Source organism: Hyperoodon ampullatus (genome assembly GCF_949752795.1).
Source record: "Hyperoodon ampullatus genome assembly, chromosome: 15".
NCBI lineage: Eukaryota > Metazoa > Chordata > Mammalia > Artiodactyla > Ziphiidae > Hyperoodon > Hyperoodon ampullatus.
Window position 1 is genome coordinate 72,905,121 of NC_136928.1, and position 23,855 is coordinate 72,928,975.

Here is a 23,855-nt window from a genome sequence, read left to right on the forward strand (position 1 = left end):
TTACTCCTTGGGATTTCTATTAGTAATGCTGGAGGACTTGGAAAAGGCTTTTAGAAGTAAAAGTTGTTACTTAAACCCTTCCACAATGCATAAGTAAATTCACGGCAGTGAAGGATGATACAGTACATTTAATAGATGAGGCCAATTACTGTGGCAACTTTAAGGAAAAGACCTGGCATTCTAACCCTGGCACTGGGGCCTTAGAAGGTCAGCTAGTTACCCAGCATTCCACATTTATACCAATGCCCAGGAGGCCACATGATCTAATAAAGGAAGCAATGACTACTGGGCTATGTCTCTAAAGGGACCCATTCCAACATTAAGAATAAAAGGATGCCCCCAAATAACTTGGGGAGTCAGCAAAACTCCTGCAGATTACAAAGGGGCCACCAATGTCACCAAGCATAACCTATGAGCAGCAGCTCTTTGATTGCTGAGGAGAGGGTCTTTGTCTAGGATTCCTGACACCACTCTGCCTTCCCCTTACACCATCTAGGAGACCTTCCTGCTTCCAGAAGCCCAGTGCACACCTCTGCTGGCGTTACAACTGCCCCCCATCCCCCTGCAAAGCTAATGTAGCAGGCTAGGCCCACGTCCCAAAATAGCAGCTCCCTCTTTTTTTTGCATTCTTTATCAAAACCCCAGAAGGAAACTATCACTTGAGAAAAATCCTTCACCCTCTGCCCCATGTAGTCTATGACTATGAAAACTTTACTGTGGTTCTGCTGAGAGGACTCTCCTGGATGCCAAGCCCTAAGCCCACATCAGATTCCATACTTATTAAGTACCTACAGGACCAGGCCCTGTGCCATGTGTCAGGGATACACAGGGTAATAAGACAGTCCCTGCCTTGGAAAGGAAATCGGACATAAGCACATCATTTCAATGCAATGTCATGGGTGCTAGAAGGCATATGGTTCTGAGGGTCACTAATTCAGCCTAGAATTCAAAAATGACTTTTGGGACAGCAGAAAACCTGAACTGTGTCTTGAAGGAAGTTGGAAATGTTAAGACAAGTGGAAGGCTTCCTTAACTCTCTCACATAGTACCCTCTCCAACTGGTAATTTGCTTTTCCAAAAATAGCCCAATGATGTAAAATCCAGGTCCCAAAGCCACAGGGCACAGCGTGCTAGTTCCTGGAATCCTCAGTGGTGACGACCACTCCAGGATACAACCCATGAAATCACCTGCTTGATGAAGTTTACACCCACACTGTCCTCCCCTCTCTCCCTCCACGTGTCCCCAAGACTCAGCCTCTGGCATCTCATAAGGGCACTGTGTTCCCTCAACCCCCCAAGTTATAAAGCTTAAAAATGGCTTCTCCTTCTGTGGATGAGGCAGGGATATTGGGCAAACATCTAGTCACCTCAGAGGTATTTCTAGAAAGACAAAATAAATAATGCTCAAGTATCCTGATTGTCAGGGGGATATTTTCCACTCTTTAGGGAATGGTTACAGCATCCAATTTAGATTTTCAATCCCACAGCCCTCCCTGCATGGGAAGACAGAGAAAGAGCCTCAATTTCCAGGTTTATAAATGTCGAAAATGGGATAGTCTCACTAAAATTGTGGTGCACATTTGTGTTCATTAAATGTGATTGCTGCAATAATGATATACACCTAAAACTCCTTTAACCATTTAAGAGAAAACAGGCTCCAAGAAAACCCCACAGCACAGCATTAAGACCCAGGGTTTTTTTCTTTCTCCATTTTCCTTTTTAGCAAACCAATTACAGTGCTGGAGTGGGTGAAATACCCCAAGGAATAGTCTATAAGATCATATAATAATTGGGCCAATTTATAGTGGGTAACTGAGAAATGCTTGAAATTGTCATTTCTCCTGGTTAGGGCTGAATAGGAAAGAATATGATTAATAAATAGCTTAAGCAGCAAACAGAAGGTCCTTACAATGTATGAATGCTCTGGGGAGATGAGGTATTGAGAAAATCATTACAATCAAGTACAGGCAGGCATTAAGTTTAAAGAGGCTGAAACAACTTTTCAAAACATCACATTAGGGGGATATTTGGGCTGGAATTTCTTATTAAGATTTTTCTTTAAGTGGCCATTCAATTATAAGGTCAAACGTTAGGTATGTAAAGGTGAACTGAAATCAAGGAGGATTTTTCAGGATGGATAAAAATCCAGGGTCCCAGAGCCAGGACCAGATGACAGCCTCTCTTCCCAGCCTCCGTCTAGAAGACAGTGTTGGACATCATCTCAGTAGCCTGTTGACATACTCCCTACTCTGTGGGAAGCATGGGAATCATCTGAGTGATGGTGGACACAGCCAAAATGTCCCATTATCTATCCTGGACGGAACCTCAGGCTCCCAGGAGCCTGCTTTTATACAAGCTGTTCCAGGAAACACACCCCAGTGCTGTGTGGATGCCATTCTTGAAGCAGGAGAGTAAAAGTTTTCAAGGGGCAGACCTCTGGCATTTAAAACTAGGCTCTTCCAATGACTTTGGCTAAATTGTGAAGTTTAAGAATAAGTTAGTTTCTCTGGTATTCCCTTCAGTCACTCTCTCCACCTCTGCTTCCTCCTCAGTCTCTGTAGGGAACATCAATCGATTTTAATGACCAGGCATCCTTTCCCCCTTCTCCTGGAAACCGCTCCTCTTACTATGGAGGACTTGCCTTTCCCCTACTTCAGACCACAGTGTTTCCCCCGCTACACACATACAGGAAAGTCTGACAATACAGGTGTCACCCAATGTGACACCCCATCCCTCTAGTTGCAATGATAGGCTCAGGGATGATGTCATAACCCAAGTCACACCCATCAAAAGCTTTCCTTCGGGTTTTATATTTGAGTGCCTCTTACCAGATGAGTTATCAATGCAAAGCTGGAATGACAGCAGCCTGAAGTTGACTACGGTCTTGCTCCCTCCCCCCACTGCTACATTGCAGAAGCCTGTCTGCAGTGTAAGAGAAAGACCTGAATGTTAACCCATCCTCCCTGTCTCCTTTTCTTATCCTGTGCTCCTTTCCCTCAGAGCTTTGCCCCTCAGCTCACTGTCAGATGATGTCCACCAGGTTTATGGTATTATTTATAAGAACGCTAACTGCCCCATCTAGATGCGCCCACACTACAAAAGAAGTATATCAAAGAAAAGTGAAAATGGTAGAGAGATTAGAAACCACATAATTTGGGAAATAATCCCAGGTATGGAGGATGTCTACCCTCAGGAAGAGAAGACTCTGCAAAACATGAAGGTTGACAATGAATATGCTCAGTTCTGTTGTGTTCTAGTAGGTTCAGAAAATAGAATAAAATTCAATGTATGCAAAGTACAAAGATGTAGATTTTTTAACAGTGTAAGTAGAGACAGATTATCCTAATGTAGGAAGTTTTTCCTTTAAAGATAATAAGCTCCCTGTTGATGGACATTTTCAAGCATATGCTGGACATTAGCAAGGATATTCTTGGAGAGATTTTTATATTTAGGTATAAGAAGAAATCACTGGTCATAGATTCTAAAATTTTAGGAAGAATCAAAGTAATAGCTCTAAACATGGGGTTACCTGACAAGCAAATTTTACAAATGTCCCCAACGCTTGCTGGTGGAAGCAGAGAACAACAATGGGCATCCATTTCTCATAAGGAGCATTTTGGACTAGATTCTAGCAGCTCCTTGGAGCCTCTCCATGTGCTGTAGGTGTACCTGGAGATGTCAGACATGCTGGGTGAGCAGCTCAGGATGAAGCAGAGAGATATAGAGCGCCTATAGATCAGGCCCTGAAAGTCACCCTGGATCAGAGCCATGAAAGGTCTTATGAACAAATAACCAGGACAACCAACAACACAGTATGATGTTAGGGACCCTAAAATGCCTGCGTTCTCCTGAAACTACTGCTCCATTCATTACTGATTCCTGACATTTTAATATTGAGGTTGACCTTTTATCACAAAGCTTTGATCACTGTTTGGGCGGGGAGGGAGACAGCCTGCAATGGAATCACAAACACCTCAGTAGAAATGAAGAATTACAGAGCACAAGAACCGAATGCGAGAATGGGAGTAGCATCTCTTCCTCTCCATCCCATTGCTCTAGCTCAGGCCTCAGTGTCTCTCTTTTTTTTTTTTTTTACCATAAAATAAGTTTTAATGGCATTCAGAAGGTTGAATTTTTTTTTTTTTTTTTTTGCGGTATGCGGGCCTCTCACTGTTGTGGCCTCTCCCGTTGCGGAGCACAGGCTCCGGACGCACAGGCTCAGCGGCCATGGCTCACGGGCCCAGGCGCTCCACGGCATGTGGGATCTTCCCAGACCGGGGCATGAACCCGTGTCCCCTGCATCGGCAGGCAGACTCTCAACCGCTGCGCCACCAGGGAAGCCCCAGAAGGTTGAAATTTTATAGAGTATTTCTCTGATCACAAAGGAATTAAATTAGAAACCAATAAACAGTGAGATATCTAGGGGAAAAAACAAATAATCAGAAATTAAATAATATACTTTTATATAACCCATGAGTCAAAGAAAAAAATCACAGAAGAAGAAAATATTTTGAACTGACTGCTAATGAAAACACAACATATCAAAATTTGTACTATGCAGATAAAAGTGTTTAGAGGGAAATGTACCACTTTAAATGCCTATATTATAAAATAATCAGTTATCTAGGTTTCCACATTAAGAAGCTAGAAAAAGAAGTAAATAGAAGAAATTCAACCCTAAATAAACAGAAGATAAAATAATAATTAAGGGCAGAATTCAATGAAATTGAAAGAGATAAAGGAGAAAGACAAAAGTCTGTTCTTTGGCAAGATTAATGAAGTTGATAAACCCCTAGCTGGACTTATCAGAAGAAAGAGAAAGTACAAAATACCAGTATCAGGAATGAAATGGGTGGTATCACTACAGATCCTACAGACTTTAAAAGAATAATGAGAAAATATTGTGAACAAATTTTAAAAATGAGATAATATCAATCTTAAACACTCTTCTGGAAAATAGAAGAGGAGGGAGCACTTCTGTATCATTCAGGGTCCAATCAGGGGACAGAAACTACATGGTGATTCAAATGGTAATTTGAAGTTTAATATAAAGAAGTATTAACAGGAGATTGGGGAAAAAAAGGGAAATTGTCTAGTAAGAGTGAAAGAGAACCCTAAAGAATACTGGAATAGCAAACATAATGAGTAGCTGCTACTCCTAGGGGCTGAGCTGAGGCAATCATAAATATCCCCCTCCCTGGGCTGAGATCCAGACTTCACTGAAGAGGACATGGCATGGCACGTTGGATGGTGGAGAGGGCTAAGGTGCCTGAGGTACCATGTGACTTGATGGAAACCTGTCCTCTGAGATGCAGAGGGAAGTCATCCACAGGGGGCCTCAAGAGTCTCTTAAGGACCTTTCTGCATCAGCTTCCTAATTCCTCAGACTCTTGCTTTCAATTCCATCCTCCACATTGCAGCCAGAGTGAGTGACCTTTCAAAAATGAAGACCTGACCATATTACACACCACCACTTAAAACCCTCCAATATTTCCTCATTAACTTCAGAACAAAGTCAATGATCTTTAGCACCACCTAACAGGTCCCCAATAATTCAGTCATAACTCTGTATCCTCAATTCTATCCACTCCTGCCTCCCACTTATTTCAAGGAAATTCTCCATATATTCCTTATTATTTCTCATCTCCTTGCCTTGGGTTAAGTTGTTGCTTTTACCCAAAACATCTTTCTAATCTTATTTGTATAAAGAATACTTATTCACTCTTCAAGTTCAGCTCAGACATCACACTTTTAGACTCTTTTTGGTTCCCTGCTTCCAACCCTCCAACCAAAAGCCTGGTGGCATCACCAAGGGGATAAAAGTGCCATGGATCCAGAAGCAGAGTGGAAGAATGGTAGGAAAGGTATGGAAAATTATTAAGTGTGGTCTCCTGCACATGCTGGGGCCTGTTTGTTTAACCCTTTCAGATCACATAGCCACAATCTAAGCCAGTTGGTACCAGGCCCTCTCAGAGCCCATGTCCCAATTTGAGAGCCCTTATAAATGTATTCATTTAGGAGGCAGAATCTCATCTGAGATTCTAGAAGCTACCTTATTCTCCAGGGTGCCTAGCTTTTGCAGAAGACTAAGAGCAACCCCAACACAATGACAGAAACTCTGCTACCACAGACTGATGAGCAGCCACTGAGGGAGCTACTGCTCTAAGAATGAAGGCCAGAGCACACAGCACACACAAGCCTTGGCAGAGCCCATCCTGCCCTGATGACCCCAGCAAAGTACAGCAATGCCCTGAGCAGGACAGACCCAGTGGAGAAATGCACCATAGGTTGGTCCCTATCTGTATCAGTCTTGAATTGACAGCATAACTAGTGGATTACAGAAGTCAAGAAATCAAAAAATAGAATAAATAAAAGTATTTTTTACTCATGCCATAAGAGTTATTGAGCATTCATTTTGTGTTTAGAGCTGGGAGCTAAAGGCTGGGGTAAGGAGCTTACTGCAAGCTTACTGTACCCAACACTGTCCCAGCCCCTTAGGAGCCAACACCAGAAATGCAGGTGATGCTGTATTTGCAGTTTTCACTTGAGTCCACAAGGCCAGGGATCAGAGAGACTCAAAACAGTCATAAGAACAAGCCCATGTCCTTAACCAGGGCTCTTCTTGGGTTTATGGGTGCTGGCTTCACCTGCAAAGCAGAATGATTAAGGAGGGGCCCACTGTTGCCCAGCAACTTCTCCAGAGTTACCAGAATAGAAAAACGAGGTTCTGGCAAGAGATGCTGGGGCCACGGGAGCATAAAACAGAAGACAAAAAAAGCAAAATTACTAAAATGAAATCTGAAGATTATTTTGTTTTATAGAGAAAAATGCATTGATATCAGATTTTTGAAAACCAGAATCCATTGCATGCCAGCATCAACAGATGCTGATGTTGACCCAGGTATTGAGTATGGATTTATTATTGAGGCATTTTTATTATCCTTTAACCGTATGTATTTTAGGACAAGCTTTCTTTTAAATTCAATAAATGTAATGCTTAAAAATGAACCTTTCATAAATGAACTCAGGTTAAACCAGCTTCTTAGAGTCATTACAATCACTGTCATAAGGATGAATTAAGAAGGTTGTTCTGGTCTCCAATTTAATAACACTTTTGACTGCCTCGTAAATTGTGTGATATATGATAATTTGGCAACCAGTATTTGATTGGCTTGCTCCTCCAACCCTTCCTCATAAATTAATGTCATCATGAACACAGACATGTTCTTTCCTACTTTCTCTGGGTCCTTTTTAAATAGCTATTAACCCTTGCTTGCCACCAAGACAGTATCAATTTAACAAAAACCAACCAAAAACTATGGCAATGAAGACTCAAGAATATCTCTAATAATCTGTGTGACTGGTTGCAAGCATTTAAGATTGGAAATACCTGCTTCCTTTTCAAATAAGCAAAAGGACTTTTTTTTTTTTTTTTTGCGGTACGCGGGCCTCTCACTGTTGTGGCTCCAGACGCGCAGGCTCAGCGGCCACGGCTCACGGGCCCAGCCGCTCCGCGGCACGTGGGATCTTGCGGACCCGGGCACGAACCCGTGTCCCTGCATCGACAGGCGGACTCTCAACCACTGCGCCACCAGGGAAGCCCAAAAGGACAATTTTTTAGAATGTCTTCCATGCACTGGGCTCCATGGAGGATCATAATAACATGAAGGCCCAAACACCATGCAGGAAAGAATTCCATGGACATCTAGGTTTTAATGGATACATTCTAATCAGTACAGTGAGGGAGACAGGCCACTAAAGCAGAAATTCTAACACTCTGCTGTGATGGGGGAGCAGAGAGTTGTTAAAGAGGACCTTGAAGAGCCAAGTCCAGTCTTCGTGAGGTCAGAGAAAGTTTCTCAGAAGTTTTATCTAAACCCAGATGCAGCAGAGGAGTGACCAGGCAAAAACGTATGCGCTGGGGAGGGGCAGAAGCAGTGCCCACCATATGTGGGATGAGCATTGCTTATCTAAACAACTGAATGGGGCTTAGAACAGCCAAAGCGTAAAGGCTCAGAGGGAGAAACTGTGAAAGATATGGCTAGAGAGGTGTAAAAGACTCCCCCAAAGAAAAGGCATGTAAACCACTTGTTTAGATGTTATCCTAAAGGCAATTTCTGAGCTGGAGAGTTTTCTGAGCAGGAGGCTGACACGTCAGATTTGCAATTTTTGCACTGCTCCCTCTGCTTCTAGTACTGAGGATCAATTTAGATGAGGCAAACCTGGAGGTCTGGAGGTCAGTTAGAAGAAAGGCTGCCATGGTAATCTGGGTGGCAAATGATGGTCACCTGGACTGGGGACATTACAACAGAAATGGTGGCCAAGTATTTGATTTGAGAAGTATTCAAGCGATAGACACAACAGGATTAAATGACTGGATGTAACAACTGATGGAGCAAAAGGAGTCTGGGATTCCCAAGGAGAGATATTTAGTAGGCAGCAGGATATATGGATCCAAAGCACATGAAGATCTCGGCTTCTGGAACAGCCTTCTTTTCAGAAGCACACAGTCTATAAGAAGGTAGGTGCACTAAGGCAGGGTGCAATCAGGACCTTAAAGCATAGAATAGAACTGTCATGTCAAAAAAAGAGAAAGTTCACATTCAGTTGTGGGATCAGGAATGGCTTCACAGAGGTAATATTTGATTTAAGATCTTTAAAGGTGGGTGGGATTTTAAGAAAATGTGGACTATTTGAATCTGGGGGCACCTGATTAAAAGCACAGAGTGAGAAAAACTGATAACACTACAGGGAATTATTAATATTTACATTTGGCTAAGGTTTAAGGTCTATTTGTGGGTAAACAGTAGGTAAGGTAGCTAGAAAGAGGAATTGACTGAAAGACAGGAAGACCAGACTATATTCTATACGTGATATAGATTCTTCAGAGGTGTCTGAAGTACAGAATGACAGTCTTTATGAATTTCACAGACCACATCTCATCTTGCTGAGCCTTTATGAAGAAAGTAGGATTAGAGAGGTACCAGAACAAGAAGGAAAGGTTTTAAACTCAGACAGCTCTGGGTTTGGTACTCAGCTCCTAGCCTGGGTACTCAGAAGTGATGAGTCCTGTTGAGTTTGTTCCTCTCTCCTTGGGTATAGAATGAGCAGTATGATACCCACTTCTCATGGTTGCTATGAACTTAAAGATCATAGATTTAAGGTACCCAGTACATAGGAGTCAATTACCATATGAAGAACTGCTGTTGGTGATGGTTTAGATAGTTGTAGCTGTGTTTGCAAGGCTGGCCCCTCAGAAGCAGGACATAATAATACCAGCAACCATTTCAGCTGGACAAGGGGTATTCCCAGCTGGAGAGGAACCATATTCCTTCTCAAAACAAACATGGGTATTTCCTGCTGGAAAAGAACTGGGAGGGAGAGAGGCAATTGCTCCTCAGCTCATCCCTATGTGTGTCCAGATGTACCTGTAAAACAACAGCAATGCCTACAAATCAGTGTCTCGTGCCCTGCCATCAAAGTAACCTCCAAAGACACAGCTTCCAGAGTAACCTGAATCTAAATTTGAGGACAGGGCCCAGAAGTACGTACTTAATAATATACCTGAACTTCTCCTCCCCAGTGCATGATTTCAAAAAATTCAGCATGTGAGACCCAGGCAGCAAGCATTAGCCACATATCAGATTCTTTCTACCCTGCCAACAAGGGGTGAATAAGTCAAGACTTATCAAGTACACCCATGACAGAGAAGACCTGGCACAATAGGGATTTATGCATGGCATTTTATTTCTTAGAGGCCAATAACAGACTATGCTTCTTGAGATCTTTAGAAAGAAGGCTCCTACTCAGACTTTGGCCTACACATGAGGATGGTATACAGTAGAACAGGATATTCCAGCAAGAAGAATTATATCTTCAGAATAGACAGGGGAAGGAAAAAGCAACCACAGCATTACACATTAACTGTCAGGGTGTGCAAAGGGTCTGAGATGTTACCCTATCTGCAAGCTAACAATTTAACTTGCCACAATTTCATGAATGCTTTCTTGAGTCAGAGAAAAAAGACTTTGTTACTCACAACAAAAGCAGTAGCCAGAGGGTTAGCATGGATCACAGAGCCTCAATTCCCTCAGGGGCAGCACAGGTGGACCTAGATGGATGCACAGGAAGTGGGCTGCATTACAAGAGAGGAATGCTGAGCCGGAGGAACCCATCTCTTTATAGAAACGTGTAAGAAAACCTGCTCTCTATCTTGGAGGAGACATTACCTCGTCCCTCAAGGTTACATGCTGCAAACAAACCTTGAAAAATGGCCCAGATAAAGAACGTTCAAGGCCTCGCAATCTTGGCACACCCGGCAAGATGTACAGGAGCACAAGAGACCCATAAATGAGTGTCTCCCCACACTAAACCTTATGCCACTGGGGCTGGCCTCTAGCTGTATAACTCAGCATCCCAATGCATTCTCTCTCCTTTGAGTTTTGTTCTAAAGACTAAGTGTGTGTGGGGGCGGGGGGGTACAGGCGGTGCTTAAGGCTCCCTAGGACGATGCCCCTGTAAAGGTGGCTTTATTTAATCAGTCTCCTTAATGACTCCTTAGTGACTAGGACATGATAACCAAGGGTCAAACCTACACGCACATACAGACACAGACACACACGCACACACACATAGACACACACATACACACAAGGTGTAGGGGAAGGGAGAGAAAAAGAAAAATGATTTAGCTCCCTTTCAAAACTGTCCCTGGCTCTATAATTCTGAAATCAGAATATTCCAGCCCTGGGGAAGAAACTTCTGTTAATTCTCGAGTTCACAATCTGCCACATAAATCAAAGTAATACGGTAAGCTGTGATAAGCATGGCGACACGTGGAGTTCGATTAAGTCTTTTGTTCTCCCTAGGGAAAGGAAGAAAGGCTTCTTTCCATGATACAGCAATATCAAATTATCTATTTTTTTAATATTGGACATCTTAAAGTCATATCTGGGGTTGTTTTGTGAAAAGTGAACTGATGAATAATTTAGAATGGTATCTTAGCACCTCTCCTTGCATATAAAAAATGTAATCTGACTTAATTGTATGTTGCCATGATAACATTAAGAAAGTCCTCAAGGGGTAACTGGGACATGCCCAGCTTAATGAAAAGTCAAAGGACATTACTTAAATTTATATGAACTCTGTTTTCATGCTTGCGCTGCATGTTTTTCAGGATGTGGTACTGGCCTCCCTTCTCCTGAGAGCTTGGAGTGCACAGCAGTGTCTGTGGTGGCTCGCCTTTCCTTAAAGAGCTAATTAACTGCTTATCATGATTTTCTCATTTGGAAATCAAGAGGCTTATGGAAATCCTTTGGAACCACGAGCTGGAATTCATGCAACTTCATTACTCATTGAAGTTGGAACTCTTGACTGTGACAGTTTTTGTGTTGTGTTTTTCTCCTGGTGCATCCATAACACTGAAAACCATCCCAGGCATTGAAACTGTGTGCCTGCATAACAACAAAGTAAGTGCCTGGAGAGAAAAACATGCAGTACAAGCAAGAATTTCCAAGGCAAAATATGTCTCTATTTATATGAAGACAAACTCCACTCAGGGCTGGCCAGAGCACAGAAGAATCAGGTCACCACTTACATGGCAGAGAACTAGATGCCATAAAACTAATCAGAGTCAACAACCTAGACAAGAACTGGGGACTAGGAAGGGTCAGATGGTTCACATCATCAGGGTTCAATGAATGAAGAAAAGACTGAGGCTGAGCATTCAGAATTCCGGGAGAAAGAGAGATGATCAGAAAGAACTCAAACAATAAAAAACCCACAGGCATGGACAGCTCTGGGTCCACTCACAGTTCTGAAAGCAGCCTTTGAATGTGTGTGGCTTCTACTTCCTGGCCACAAAAGGATACCTTCCACATCCCTCCTTCCTTTCTCAAAGGCTAACCCTGTGCTTTGCACAAATGTTGGCATTTATTGAACATTAAACTTGAGGCCTATTCAACCTCCCTTTGATGCTGCACCTCTACTCTCCCCTCCCACCCCAGACATCTAGACTCCACATTCTTGTTTTGCCCCCGGTCCAACCATAGCCTTTTTCTCACACTGTTCCCTCCCCCTCTAATCCCTCTCCTATCTCTACTCTCTCCTCATCTCTGCCCATCTAGATATATCTGTTCTTCAAGGCACAGCTCAAATGCCAGTTCCTCTAAGACGTTTTCCTCAATCTTTGCCTGCCTATTTCTTCGCCAGAATGCCTTTTTCCTTCATCTGTGTTCTCATGGGTTTTGGTTATTATTTGTAGTATAATACTTGTTACACTTTTCACTATTTATAGGCATGTGTACATTACTCTCTAGGTCACTAGTTTAGGACAGTATCCATGTCTTTTTTGGTTCTGTATATACGTGCCTAAGCACAGTGCTTTAAATTTAACACATGCTTCATAAATGTGGGCTAAATATTAAGTTGAATTTAAGCGAACACTGACCATCTTGGAATGGCGGATCATTCTGAATTTCCCAGAAGACTATGGTATGAGAATCCACAAGAAAAGTTGTGCCCTGCAGGCTGGGAGCTCACTGGGGTTCCTGAAAGAGCTGAGGACACCTCCAAAGTAGACCCACTATCCTGTGGGCTACACTGTGAAGATTGTGTTACATGCAACGCAGGAGGAAGGAATTACATAGAACGTATGAGAAACTCAAGTACCAGGCTCCAAAGGCACAGGTCTGCAGACTCAAAGCCAGCTCTGTCACTGGCTGCAGCTCATCACCTGGGACTTCACAGTGGGCACAGAGCAGTCCATTATGGTGATATGCAGTGACACATCCAACCCAAAGTAAATGCTCTTCTTGCTTCTTAAATGTCACAATGTTTATTTCACTTGAGCTGCCTCTTTGTGAGTTGGGGCACTTAAATCTCTCAACCTTTCCAGGTGGCAGTCACAGTAAATCCCTGCTTAGAGTCTCCTCAAGTGACAGAGGTATCTTGGATTGGACAGATGAAAAGACACAACACTCAGACAGGTGGGATCATGACATCCAATTGCTCAAAAGATCCATAGCTCCCCCAAATCCAGGCTTTCCTTGAAATGCAGGTCTGCTTCGTTCATTGACCTTCTTTAGTCATCCTTATAATGATGGTACTCTTTGAGGAAGAAGATGGCATGGCAGACTCTGAGGAAGATAAGGGCATGTGGAGTCTTGAATACTGATTTGAGAATCTTTGACACAAATGGTGATGAAATTCAGGCAATGTGAAGATTCAGATAAATTCAAAGTGGATTCAATTCAATTTGAAAAGTAGAAGCTATTGGCGAGCCCAATTAAGACAGAGGAAAGGTCAGTTGGGTAAGGAAGTGGGGAAGAAGGGATGTATGTAGGTTGTGGCTGGAAAATCCTAATTCAGGTTCAAGGTTTTAGGTTTGTCTAGTGATAGTGAAAATTTGGATACTGTGGTACCTATGGGTAGATTTTAGGGACTGGAAACAAAAGAAACCATTCTGACACTGGGATACCAAACAGCTGGCGAAACCAAACAGGAGATAAAGAGCAAGGACAAAAAAATTGAATCAGAAGATGAATTAATAGTTGAAGAAGTGGCAATCAGTTTGGGGGGGCAGTAGCGGACAGAGGTGTGGTTGTAGAAATAAAGGAGTAAACAGAAAGCATGAATAAGAAGGTAGAGAAAAGAGTAAAGACGCATTGGTCTGTTAGGGATGCTGCCACACTGTTCAACTGCAAATATCCTTGAGAAAAGGTCATGCTTTTAAATGATGTCAGTCATTTACCTTCACGAGGAAGGCTTTCATATTGACTTCTGACAGCAAGATTGGGTAGAATATTAATAAACAGGGGCTGGGGGTGGACTCTAAAAATCTGAGGTAAAAAAGGAGAGCTGGGGTGAGGAGGCAGGCTAGACAGAACCTGAATTCACACCTTTCACCAGGGTATATAAAGAAGGGGGATGGGACTGAGCAGACAGGATATATTTGAAGGTCATGACCCATGATGGAATGAACAGGGAGACAGGCATCTTCCTTGGGTCTCTTTGTATTATGTAACACTTACAGAGGAATGGAGAATTGGTTTCCTGAACTCAGCATGCCACCTAGGAGTCAAGTGGTGCCTACAGATGCTTCATGACAGAGGCAGAGCCTGAAGCAAAAGGCACAGCATAAAATGTAAGATGACTCACTTTGTTGTTGGAGCTCCACCAGTGTTAGGACATGACCAGAAGCCGGGAACCACTGCTATATCCTGACCAGTGACAGAGTGCTTCTCTATTACTGGGTTAGTCGCCTCAAGGAAAGATCTAGAATGGTGGTCCAGCCATTGGGCACCACTGTCCCTCCAATAACACTTGAATCATGACAAACCTTTTGAAAAACCTGTGGGCCCTTTAGGGACAGTCCATCTTCCTCAGACGACTCCAGACAACAGGATGCCTCACAGCCCCCTGTCGGCTGCTGCCGCCCACGTCCAGGCTGTCTGACAGGCTACCCAGACCCAAACAAGGGCAAACCCTAACTTGGAGCCTCATTCTGACTTGTGGTCTATTGTCTCTCTCAGAGTTAAAACAGCTCAGGAATTCCCCACCTTAAACACTGACTTCTGACTTGTTTTCCTCAAATACTAGTACATTTCTTCCCAATGGTGATCTTTTTGCACAAGTGACTGGTCTGAGATGACATAACTCCCCAGCCATCTCCTCTGGTTTCACATGGAACCAGCAACAGAGAGAACTGGGGAGAGGCGGGACCCTGTGGAAACTCCAAGCTGGGCACTTGGGCTTGTACTGGCTCTCACTGATCAGTTAAAGCCTTTTGTTCTTCTTTCATCCATTTCTGTTCACCCTTGACTAATTTCTCCAGAGGCACTTCTCTGAGGCTTTATAAAGCAGAATGGCTGCTCATGTTGCTCATGTTGCTCTCCTACATGTTGGGAGACATTTCAGAGGTGCTGTCATCAATTCAAAGGTATTTGGCAGCACGTTTCTGAAAAAGCCATTTGCCTTTTCTCCCATTCTGCCAGAGTTCTCCCTCTGCTTCTGAACTTTCTTTCCTACTAATATGGGTCCCATTATTGAGTCAAAAGCCACAATGTGCCTCATCTCTTAGATAAGAGGGGCAGAGAGAAGAGTGCAGCAAATTGAAATTTCTAAATGGTTTGAGTTCAGGGCATGACCTAATTTCTCCTTAAGGCCTCACTGTTTTCAAAGTAGACCCCTATTGGGACTTCCCTAGTGGTCCAGTGGTTAAGACTTTGCCTTCCAGTGCAGGGGCTGCGGTTTTGATCCCTGGTCAGGGAGCTAAGATCCCACATGACTTGCAGCCAAAAAGCAAAACAGAAAACAGAAGCAATATTGTAACAAATTCAATAAAGACTTTAAAAATGGTCCACATGAAAAAAAAAAATCTTAAAAAACCCCCACAAAAAACAAACAAAGTAGACCCCTGTTTAGTAACATAAAACATTGAATAATCAGGTATCTTTGGATAGGCAAATGGGGATCTTGTGGGTTCCTGGCAGGCAATGATGAAAAATAAATAGCCCTCTCTGGTGGCGGTTACAAAAGTTTCATTTCTACCAGCACCAGAAATGGGACATGAATGCAAGTGCTGAGTACTGAAGACAGCAAAGCTGAGTGATTTGGGTGACAAATAATAATGGTGATAAAATCTAATAATATTACGACGTGCTTTACTTATATAATTCTCATACAACAATTCCATAAATAGATATATTAATTTACGAGATGAGGAAACAGGCCCAGGGGATTAAGTATTTTTTGCAAATTTGCACAGCAGCCCAAGAGGCCATTCTATGTTGGAATCCACAGCTCTTCGTGTCCAGAGCCAGCCCCCTCCTCCCACGACACCATCCTGTTTCTTATTTGGTATCCCTTGACCAACAATCAAATCCTCCAGCCAAACAGCTCCCAGCAGTGTCTCGGTCTCTCGGCAGGCCGATGTAGGTTGCTCTTTGGAAGAGCAGAGTATTTTTGAAGCCAAGTGTATATGACCATTCATAGGTTTTTGTGTTTGAAAAATCCTGACAGCATCACTGGTTTGACTACAAATTCAACTTGTGTACTAAGTAAGGGCCAGAAACAGGGTCTGTTGCCCAGGAAATGTTTAACGATGGAGTCAAATCCCTGTTTCAATAACTTTTAGGATATCTCTGAATACAGAAGAAACCAAATGACCTCTTGGAGAAATGTCTGTCGTCAGTGCTTGCCAACTGAATGAAGTTGGAGTTCAGTGGAGGCTTATGTAGAACGCAGCAGAGCACAGGTGAAAGAGCACCTGCTTTATGGTGAAGCAGACGCACACGTGCATGAATCTCGGCTCCCCCATTGAGGAGTTGCATGGAGTTAGTTATGTCACTTAAACTCCTCTGCCCCTCAGTTTCCTCATCTATAAAATGATGATAATAATACCTTCCTTTCAGGGTGACCCTAAGGATTAAGTAAGTTAACTTGTATAATATACTGGCACATATAAGCCCTCGATAAATGTTAATACCCTTTACTACTGTTCCCTTTTCAAAATAAATTTAAAGAAAATGATTAGTTTTTTTACATTAATATAATACTTATAATATTAAAGTTCACTTCAAATAACCTGTGTTTGATTCAATCTAATAGGCTAAAGCAAAATGATGATCCATCACATTTTTTAAATGGACTGTGTTTTTACAGTATTTGTCAGATGTCATTCAAATACACAGGAGCTGCCACATGAAGCTGTCCTCTTCCAGGCCTACAGGTAGAATGACAACTCAGAGGCCCCAGGAGTCAAACCTTCCTCAATAACTAGAAGGTTAGAGCTTTGAGGATGGTCTGGATGGAGCCTCCAGGCAGCATTTTGTGTAGATTTGTTTCAGGCACAAGAATTGGGTTCAGCGTGTTACCCATGATGGCATGATGTCATCTTTAACTTTGACCACACAGCTGGCTGACTCAGTGACAAAGATCTATGATTAAAGGATGGATAAATGAAGCTGCCAGAGCATTGATAGTATAACTCTGTTTGCAAACAGCTGAACTGTAGGTTTAGCCTTTGTTACCTTTTTATGTATTTTGGAGAACTCTGTCATGAATTCAAACAAATACATGTCTCTCCATGGATTCCCAGACAGAGCTGGGGAAGGGAGAAGATAAGGAGGAGGTTTTCTTTTTGGAGTAAACGCTGGTCTTTTGGGATTATTTGTTTCACTTAATCAAATAATGGTCTAGTATCTTTCTTTTACTTCCTGTACTTTTCCCATAAAGGAAATACATCAAATTGCATTTTACTTTCAGATACTCATCAATAATCACATTTCCTTTTAATAGTTCTTGTTTCTCTTCAGTTCCCGTTTGTCATCTTCAACCACTTCTCGCCTCAAAAATCTAGTGCTGAACCATGACACCTGTGATTTACCTTTAAATTTAGTTCCAGAAATGATATGTATGCATACATTTTCCCCTAGAGGGTGTATTTATTTCTTGATCTCAATGTAATTTGATTGGCTTTGGTTACAGTTGTAAGAAGAACATTTCTAAGAGAGACAATCAGATCAGATAGAGAATGTGTTAATATAATCAGGGCTTCTAAGAAAAAGCAATTTTGACAGATTAGAAATTGTATCTTTGTGTGGATACTGCCCAAGTTGTCAAGCCCTCTTCCCATGGTGACAGCAGCTCCCTCAAACTTCTGGGATGCCCTGTCTTCTCATCACGTTATGGAAAGCCAGCCTGGAGCTATATTTGGACCTTTCTGTCAAAGACTAAGAAACACGAAGTAAAGCTCCCTACTTGAAGTTTCCAGTAGCTGTTGCTGATGCCTCTAGATGGTACTGCGTAAGTTCCATGTGGAAGTTGAGGTATAAAGAGGAAAAGTAACTTAACCTACCCTTCTGAAGAAGGGGTCTCTGTTCTCCTTCATATGAAATCTGGCAATGTTTCCATGACCAATTTTGTCTCAACTTGGAAAACCTACCAGCAACAAACAAAATTTTTACATTAGCTTGGAAGTTACCAGTGAGTAAATCTATCAGAGCAGACTGGGAGCCCAGCTCATGCCTGAGGAAGATGTGGGAAGGCAGATACATTTAGCCTTTACCTCTCTCTCTGCACAGTCATTAGGGACCCTTGTGAGAAACTAGCCACCAGCCCAGGGAGAAAGGGCAGAGAAGTGTTGAGTGAACAAAGCAGATATTTAGTGCTTATTGATAATATCCAACTCTGGCATCTTCGGAGAGCATGGCCGGTGGGGGCATCTCCTAGGAAACCATCAGATAACACTGGAAGAGACAGGTTTTAACATAAAAAGAGCTGCAGGGGAAACAATGCATGTTAGCTAGAAATGAGCCGTATTTCATAATGCCGCAGTCACTTCTTGTACAACAACTAGGCCTGCACTGTTCATGTGGATATATCAAGGTTCAGAGCAGGGAATCCTGTGCTCCAGACTCTCTGGAGGTCAGCATCTCACCTACGAGGTAGGAGAAGCAGAGCCTAACCTGTTAGAGAGCTAACAACCCACCCCCAGGCACTGGGGGGATCAGCAGTGATCATGTGAACTGCAGAGAAAGCAGGATGCTGGGGTGGAGGATGGCTAGGCTCCCAACCTGCAGAGTGACCTGCATGGAGGCATATGTGTTTGACAGGATGGTGACTGCAAACAGAACCCACAAGCCCTCAAACCTTTCTCTTTCTCCCCTTCCCATGACTTCATCTTTCCCCTCCCTCTCCTCCTTCACACACACACACACACACACACACACACACACACACACACACACACCCTCCTTTCAAAAGCCTGCTCCACTCTTTCCTTTTTAAAAACCACTTCCAAGATTCATTGGGAGGTTAGCTTAAAAAAAGTCAGATGCTTTTAGGACAATCCTTCCTTCACTCATCTGAGTATTTGGTCATGAAGGCATGTGTGTAAGTGACTACTGTTTGCTAAGCAACTTTCTGGGATGAAGCAGAAGCCAGCTGAGTATCTCCTGTCCAGTGCCAAGCCACACACTGATGCCAGTTGAGCCAGACAGAGGACCTGGAAATGCTGGTCCTCGCACTGATGACTGTTCAAACTCTTGGTTGCCAAGCAACAGGTGGTGCTAGAGCAACAATAAACAGACTTCATGATAATCTTCTGAATCTTGTCATTTAGCCATTTAAAAAAATTCTTCCTTGGAGAATTGCAGAATTAAGAGGATGTATATTGTTTCCACACTGCAGTTGTTTCCTAGCTGAATGTGTTGTTCCTGCCTGGTTAGGGACATGTTTCTATCCAAATGCTTCTCTTGCCCAAAAGTTTCCCACTGAGATTGTCAGGATATATACTAAAATTATTTCAGGTAGTATGCACTGGTTACTGAAGACATTAAGCTTTCATAGAAGCAACCAACCCACACAGGTGCTTTGATTCAGAGTTTCAGCTCTGATCTGATGAAGAAATCTTCCTGAAACTTATTTGAACCCCTTTCAAGACAGACATAGTTTGCTAAATTAAGCAATAGTATAAACAAAATCGCCAGAGAATGAAAAGGACAAATCACTGTCATATACATTAAAAAGAAGGTAAAAAATGTTACCTTTATGAAGAAAGAGGTTAGCGCCATAGACTAGCATTCTGGTGGGAGGGGGTTCATAGTATTCACATTCATTTACTACAGGAGTGCAAAAAGCATTTTATGATCAGACAAATCTAGCCCAATCCTAGACCAGTCACTTAAAGTCTGCAAGTTGAGCCTCACCTTAATCCATCAATTCAAAAAAGAAAACTAGCCTGAAAGCTATCATACCCAACTGTTGTAAGATTAAATGAGTTACGTAATGAATCGTGCAAATTCCAGTCCTGGCTCATAATAGGTGCTTAATAAGTACTCCCTCCACTGACTTGCCTTCTACGGAACAGTTACAGTAGCTCTGACTGCTTGAGCAGCCTGGTGCTGCACTAAAGCAGAGCTCTAATTCAGCCTCCTCACAAATGCACACTGACCGCTGCCATTAGCACACATTGGTAGTGCTCCTGGTACTAACAGTGGAAGATGCACATGCTCCATTTTTACAAACTCCTCAAGAGCCTCTCCTCTCCCTCAATCTGTACTGGCTACTGACTTGGAGGCCCTCCCCTCACTCACTCTTCTCTTTCTCACCGCCCCTGCTCGTTCACTGTCTCTTTCATTCTGCGTCCACCTTCAGCCCTCACCCTGGACACCCTGACCTCCCCTTCCCCTCCTCCTGCTAAATTTAGAGGCTGAGCTGTCTCCCTGGTGTGAGAGGTTGGAGAGCCGTGGCAGCGGGCTAGAGAGCCGGTCTTGAGTTGGCTGTAGGCAGTGAGGGAAGGACAAATGTCAGGGAGACCTACTCCCCGCAGCCCTCCCCTAGTCCCAGCATTCACTCCTCCGCAGCCTCTCTTGACAGGCAGGGTAAAAGGAGAAGGGCACCAAGGGCCTTTGAAGTCTGGCTGCCTGTCACCGGAGCTCACAGAGACCAAGGGCTTGTCAGAGCACAAGTCACTGGGGCTCTCTCCCTTTCCCAAATTCATTCAGTTGGCTCCGGAAGGAAAGGGACCGTGATATGCCCAGAACTGAGTCAAAAGCACAACTTAGTGGTACAGTGCTGCAGCATCTAAAATCTTTTCTGAGCACCTGATCCCAGGCATGGTAGGAGAACTTTGTTCACTCCTCCAAGAGTAGCAGCCCCTAGGCAATGGGTCCAGAGGTGGGAATCCAAAGATTCTTTCCCCCTGACCCTGCCCTTGGTCTCACATGCTGGTCAACATCAAGAATCCTGTCACCAGAAGTTTCTCTCTTTATTTGGGTTTTATTTCTTTCCACACACACCCCCCCGCAACCCTACCTGAAAACCAGACCCAGTCATTTATAAGAATCGATGAATCTCTGGGCTTTTTTGAGAGTATGTTTGGAAAAGGAAAAGCACAAATCCTCCGAAAGTGGGTGCCAGGAGCATTGGAGGTATAGCCAGAAGAGAGGGACAAGAGACCCCCAAAACAAATGCCTTAGCTCACCATATAGCCCATTGTTCACCTTATAGCACTGTTTTGATTCTAAAGTTTTAATTGAACTAATGTTTATTTACTCCCTGCTGTGTGCCCAGCCTTGCACAGGTGCATTCACCCATGTTCTGTCTTATAATCCCCTCTCCAAAGAGAAGCCAGACAGGACAACCCACACACTCACTCCCCAGGCCTTGATATGTCCAGGATCCTCTCAAAGGACACATGGAGGAGCAGAGAGCAGAGGAAGGGATCAGGAATAATCTCATCCGCAGGGCTGGAATGGCACCCAGAAAGGCTGGAGAGTGTCGAGGGACAAAACTAGCATTTACTTCAGAAGTTTTGAAGATTTTGATTGAAAGGATTTGCTAAGGTCAAGCATCATTAGGGAAAACTTGATGTTACTTTTCACAAAGACAGTTTTTGGGTTTGGATGGCAGCATGCTGGGCAGTATAGATGACACTGGATTAGAACTCAGAAGTCCAGATTCTGGTGCCAGCCCTGTCTCCAATCAGCTGGGTGATTCTGAATAGGTCACATGACCACTTTGAGCAGTAGTTTCTAGATCTGTATAGACAGAGGAGGATAACCGTCACCTGGTCCCCCTCACAGGTGTCGTGTGAGAAGCAAGGTCACTGTTGGACAGGGAAGTGCTTCGTAATGCAATGTAGGAGTTTTGGTCATGCAGCTGGTATCAACACTGAGAACAGAAGAAAGCACAGAAGATGTGGGAGGACAAGTAATTCCTTAAGTTATATGTTGAGACACAAAGTGAAGCTGAGGTGCTTTGACGGCTATAATATGCCTCTTCACACTTCGCAGGAAATGGCTGGATGTGGGGTGACTTGACCACATCCTTGACTACCATTCTATGTCATTTTGTTACAGTTAAACCCAGCAGTAGCGCTGGGGTGAGGAGAATTTGTCTGTCCAGTGTCCAGCTCTTATAAAGAAATAGAATATATACAGGAGAGTCTAAATGCCTGTGAAATGCTGGGATAGACAGGTGTTTTATCATCATGTCTAATAATAATACATTTCAACATCCTATGCCCCCAAATCTGAGCCTCTTTCTCATTCAGTCATTACCTTTACTAATTTGACCTCAGATGACCCGTGCAGGGATGTCACTCGAATAAGATTAAACAAGGAGATATAAAACGGTTGAGTGTTTATGGTGAGATGCTGAGGGTGCTGCCCCAGATCCAGACTCCCTGATCACTCCAGAACTGACACCCTTCCCAGTAAAGGTGATTGGGTACATACAGGAAATGATTCAACTTGATCAGCAATGCCATAATGTGTCCAAGTACCAAGAAACTTTACAATTTGGGGGTACTCCCTAGGGGGAAAAAAACTGCATTCAGCTTATGTCACTCTGTTATAAATTACAAGCAGTTTCAGTAGCAAAGTAATTCTCTTCAGACAAAAGAGTCACTGCTAGCTGAGGACCACACACTGAAGAGGATCTTTAAGTGTGACTGAAGATCAATTACCTATCTGCTCCTGGCTTGGCTGGTGCTATGTGGAAACTGGGTGCCATGCCCCCCTAATCGCAGCCCTCACCTCCAGCAAGCAAGCCAGGATCTGGACTGCAAGATGGGGAAGCCATGAACGAGTAACTCTGTCATTTCACCTGACAGCGTGGCCTCATTGCTTGGTCTTTCCGCAGCATATTTTATTTACAGCCCAGTGTTAACTCACTTGTGAAAGCCAGAGCCAGTGAAGAAGCAGCTCTTACATGGGAGAATCCTTCAGTAGTTCAGCGAATGGGTATTGACCACCCATAAGTTTCATGGAGCTGTGGCAGGCCCTGGGTTAAAGGGAGAGGTGAGTAACACCTCCCTGGTGTGTTACTCACCGACACATACGTGTAATGCAGTAACCAGGTCTGACACCAGAAAACTAGAGAGGAGAAAAGAGTGCACTGAGGTGACCGTGGGCAGCGGACACCAGGAACACTGACTGCAGGCCAGCTCTTTTGGCCTGGCACTGTCACCTTTGTTGGTCGGTCGGTCAGGGGAGGAGGTGACTCTCCTCTCCCAAGGGAGCCGCTGTTAGGACTGCAGGGATTGGCACCCACCAGGACTCGTGGAAACACAATCTGACTTTATGTCCTCATGTAGAGCAATGGAAATGAATATTTAAAGGTATGGGATCATAAAACTGGGCGATATGAGAAAACATCCTCCGTGGAGGCCTGGCGGAGACACCCTGCTCCATAACAGGCACATGTTTATGGCTCCCCAACTGCTTTTGGCTCATCCACAGAAATGCCACACCTGAAAACTGGCATCGTGCCCTTCACCTTGGGAGTTTCAAAGTCACAGAGAGCAGTTCTTTTGACTGAAGAACCCAGTACAGCAAAGGCACATCTACCGCCCCCTGGACCCGAGTGAGCCCCAGAGCCAGCCCTGCTCATCCTGCCTGTGTCCGTGGCTCCGTGCACATGAATGTCGGTGCCCAGGATGGTGAGACAGGACAGGCAGGAAGCAGACTTTGTGGCAAGTCAAAGTACTGGTCAAAGGGAAACTGATTTGATTTTACGATTTATTGTCCTGTTTAAATGATCTTCTCATTAAGGTTAGTTAAGAAAATATTTTCAACTATAGGTGCACAAGAAGTAGCTCAGTGTTTTCTTCTAGATTTGTATGTAGCTAATCTCCCAGCTACATTGTTTTGTATGTTTTAATACAGATCCATACATGCATGGATGGGTCTTGTGCACACAGACACATACATGCACACAAACATTCACATTTCTTCCCAAAACACTGGCATATGCCACATTTATTTCCATAGATATGTTAAAATAAAGCTTTAGTTTCATCCTAACTTCTCCCGTGCTGCCTGGATCATTACATCCCTGACATTTCAATA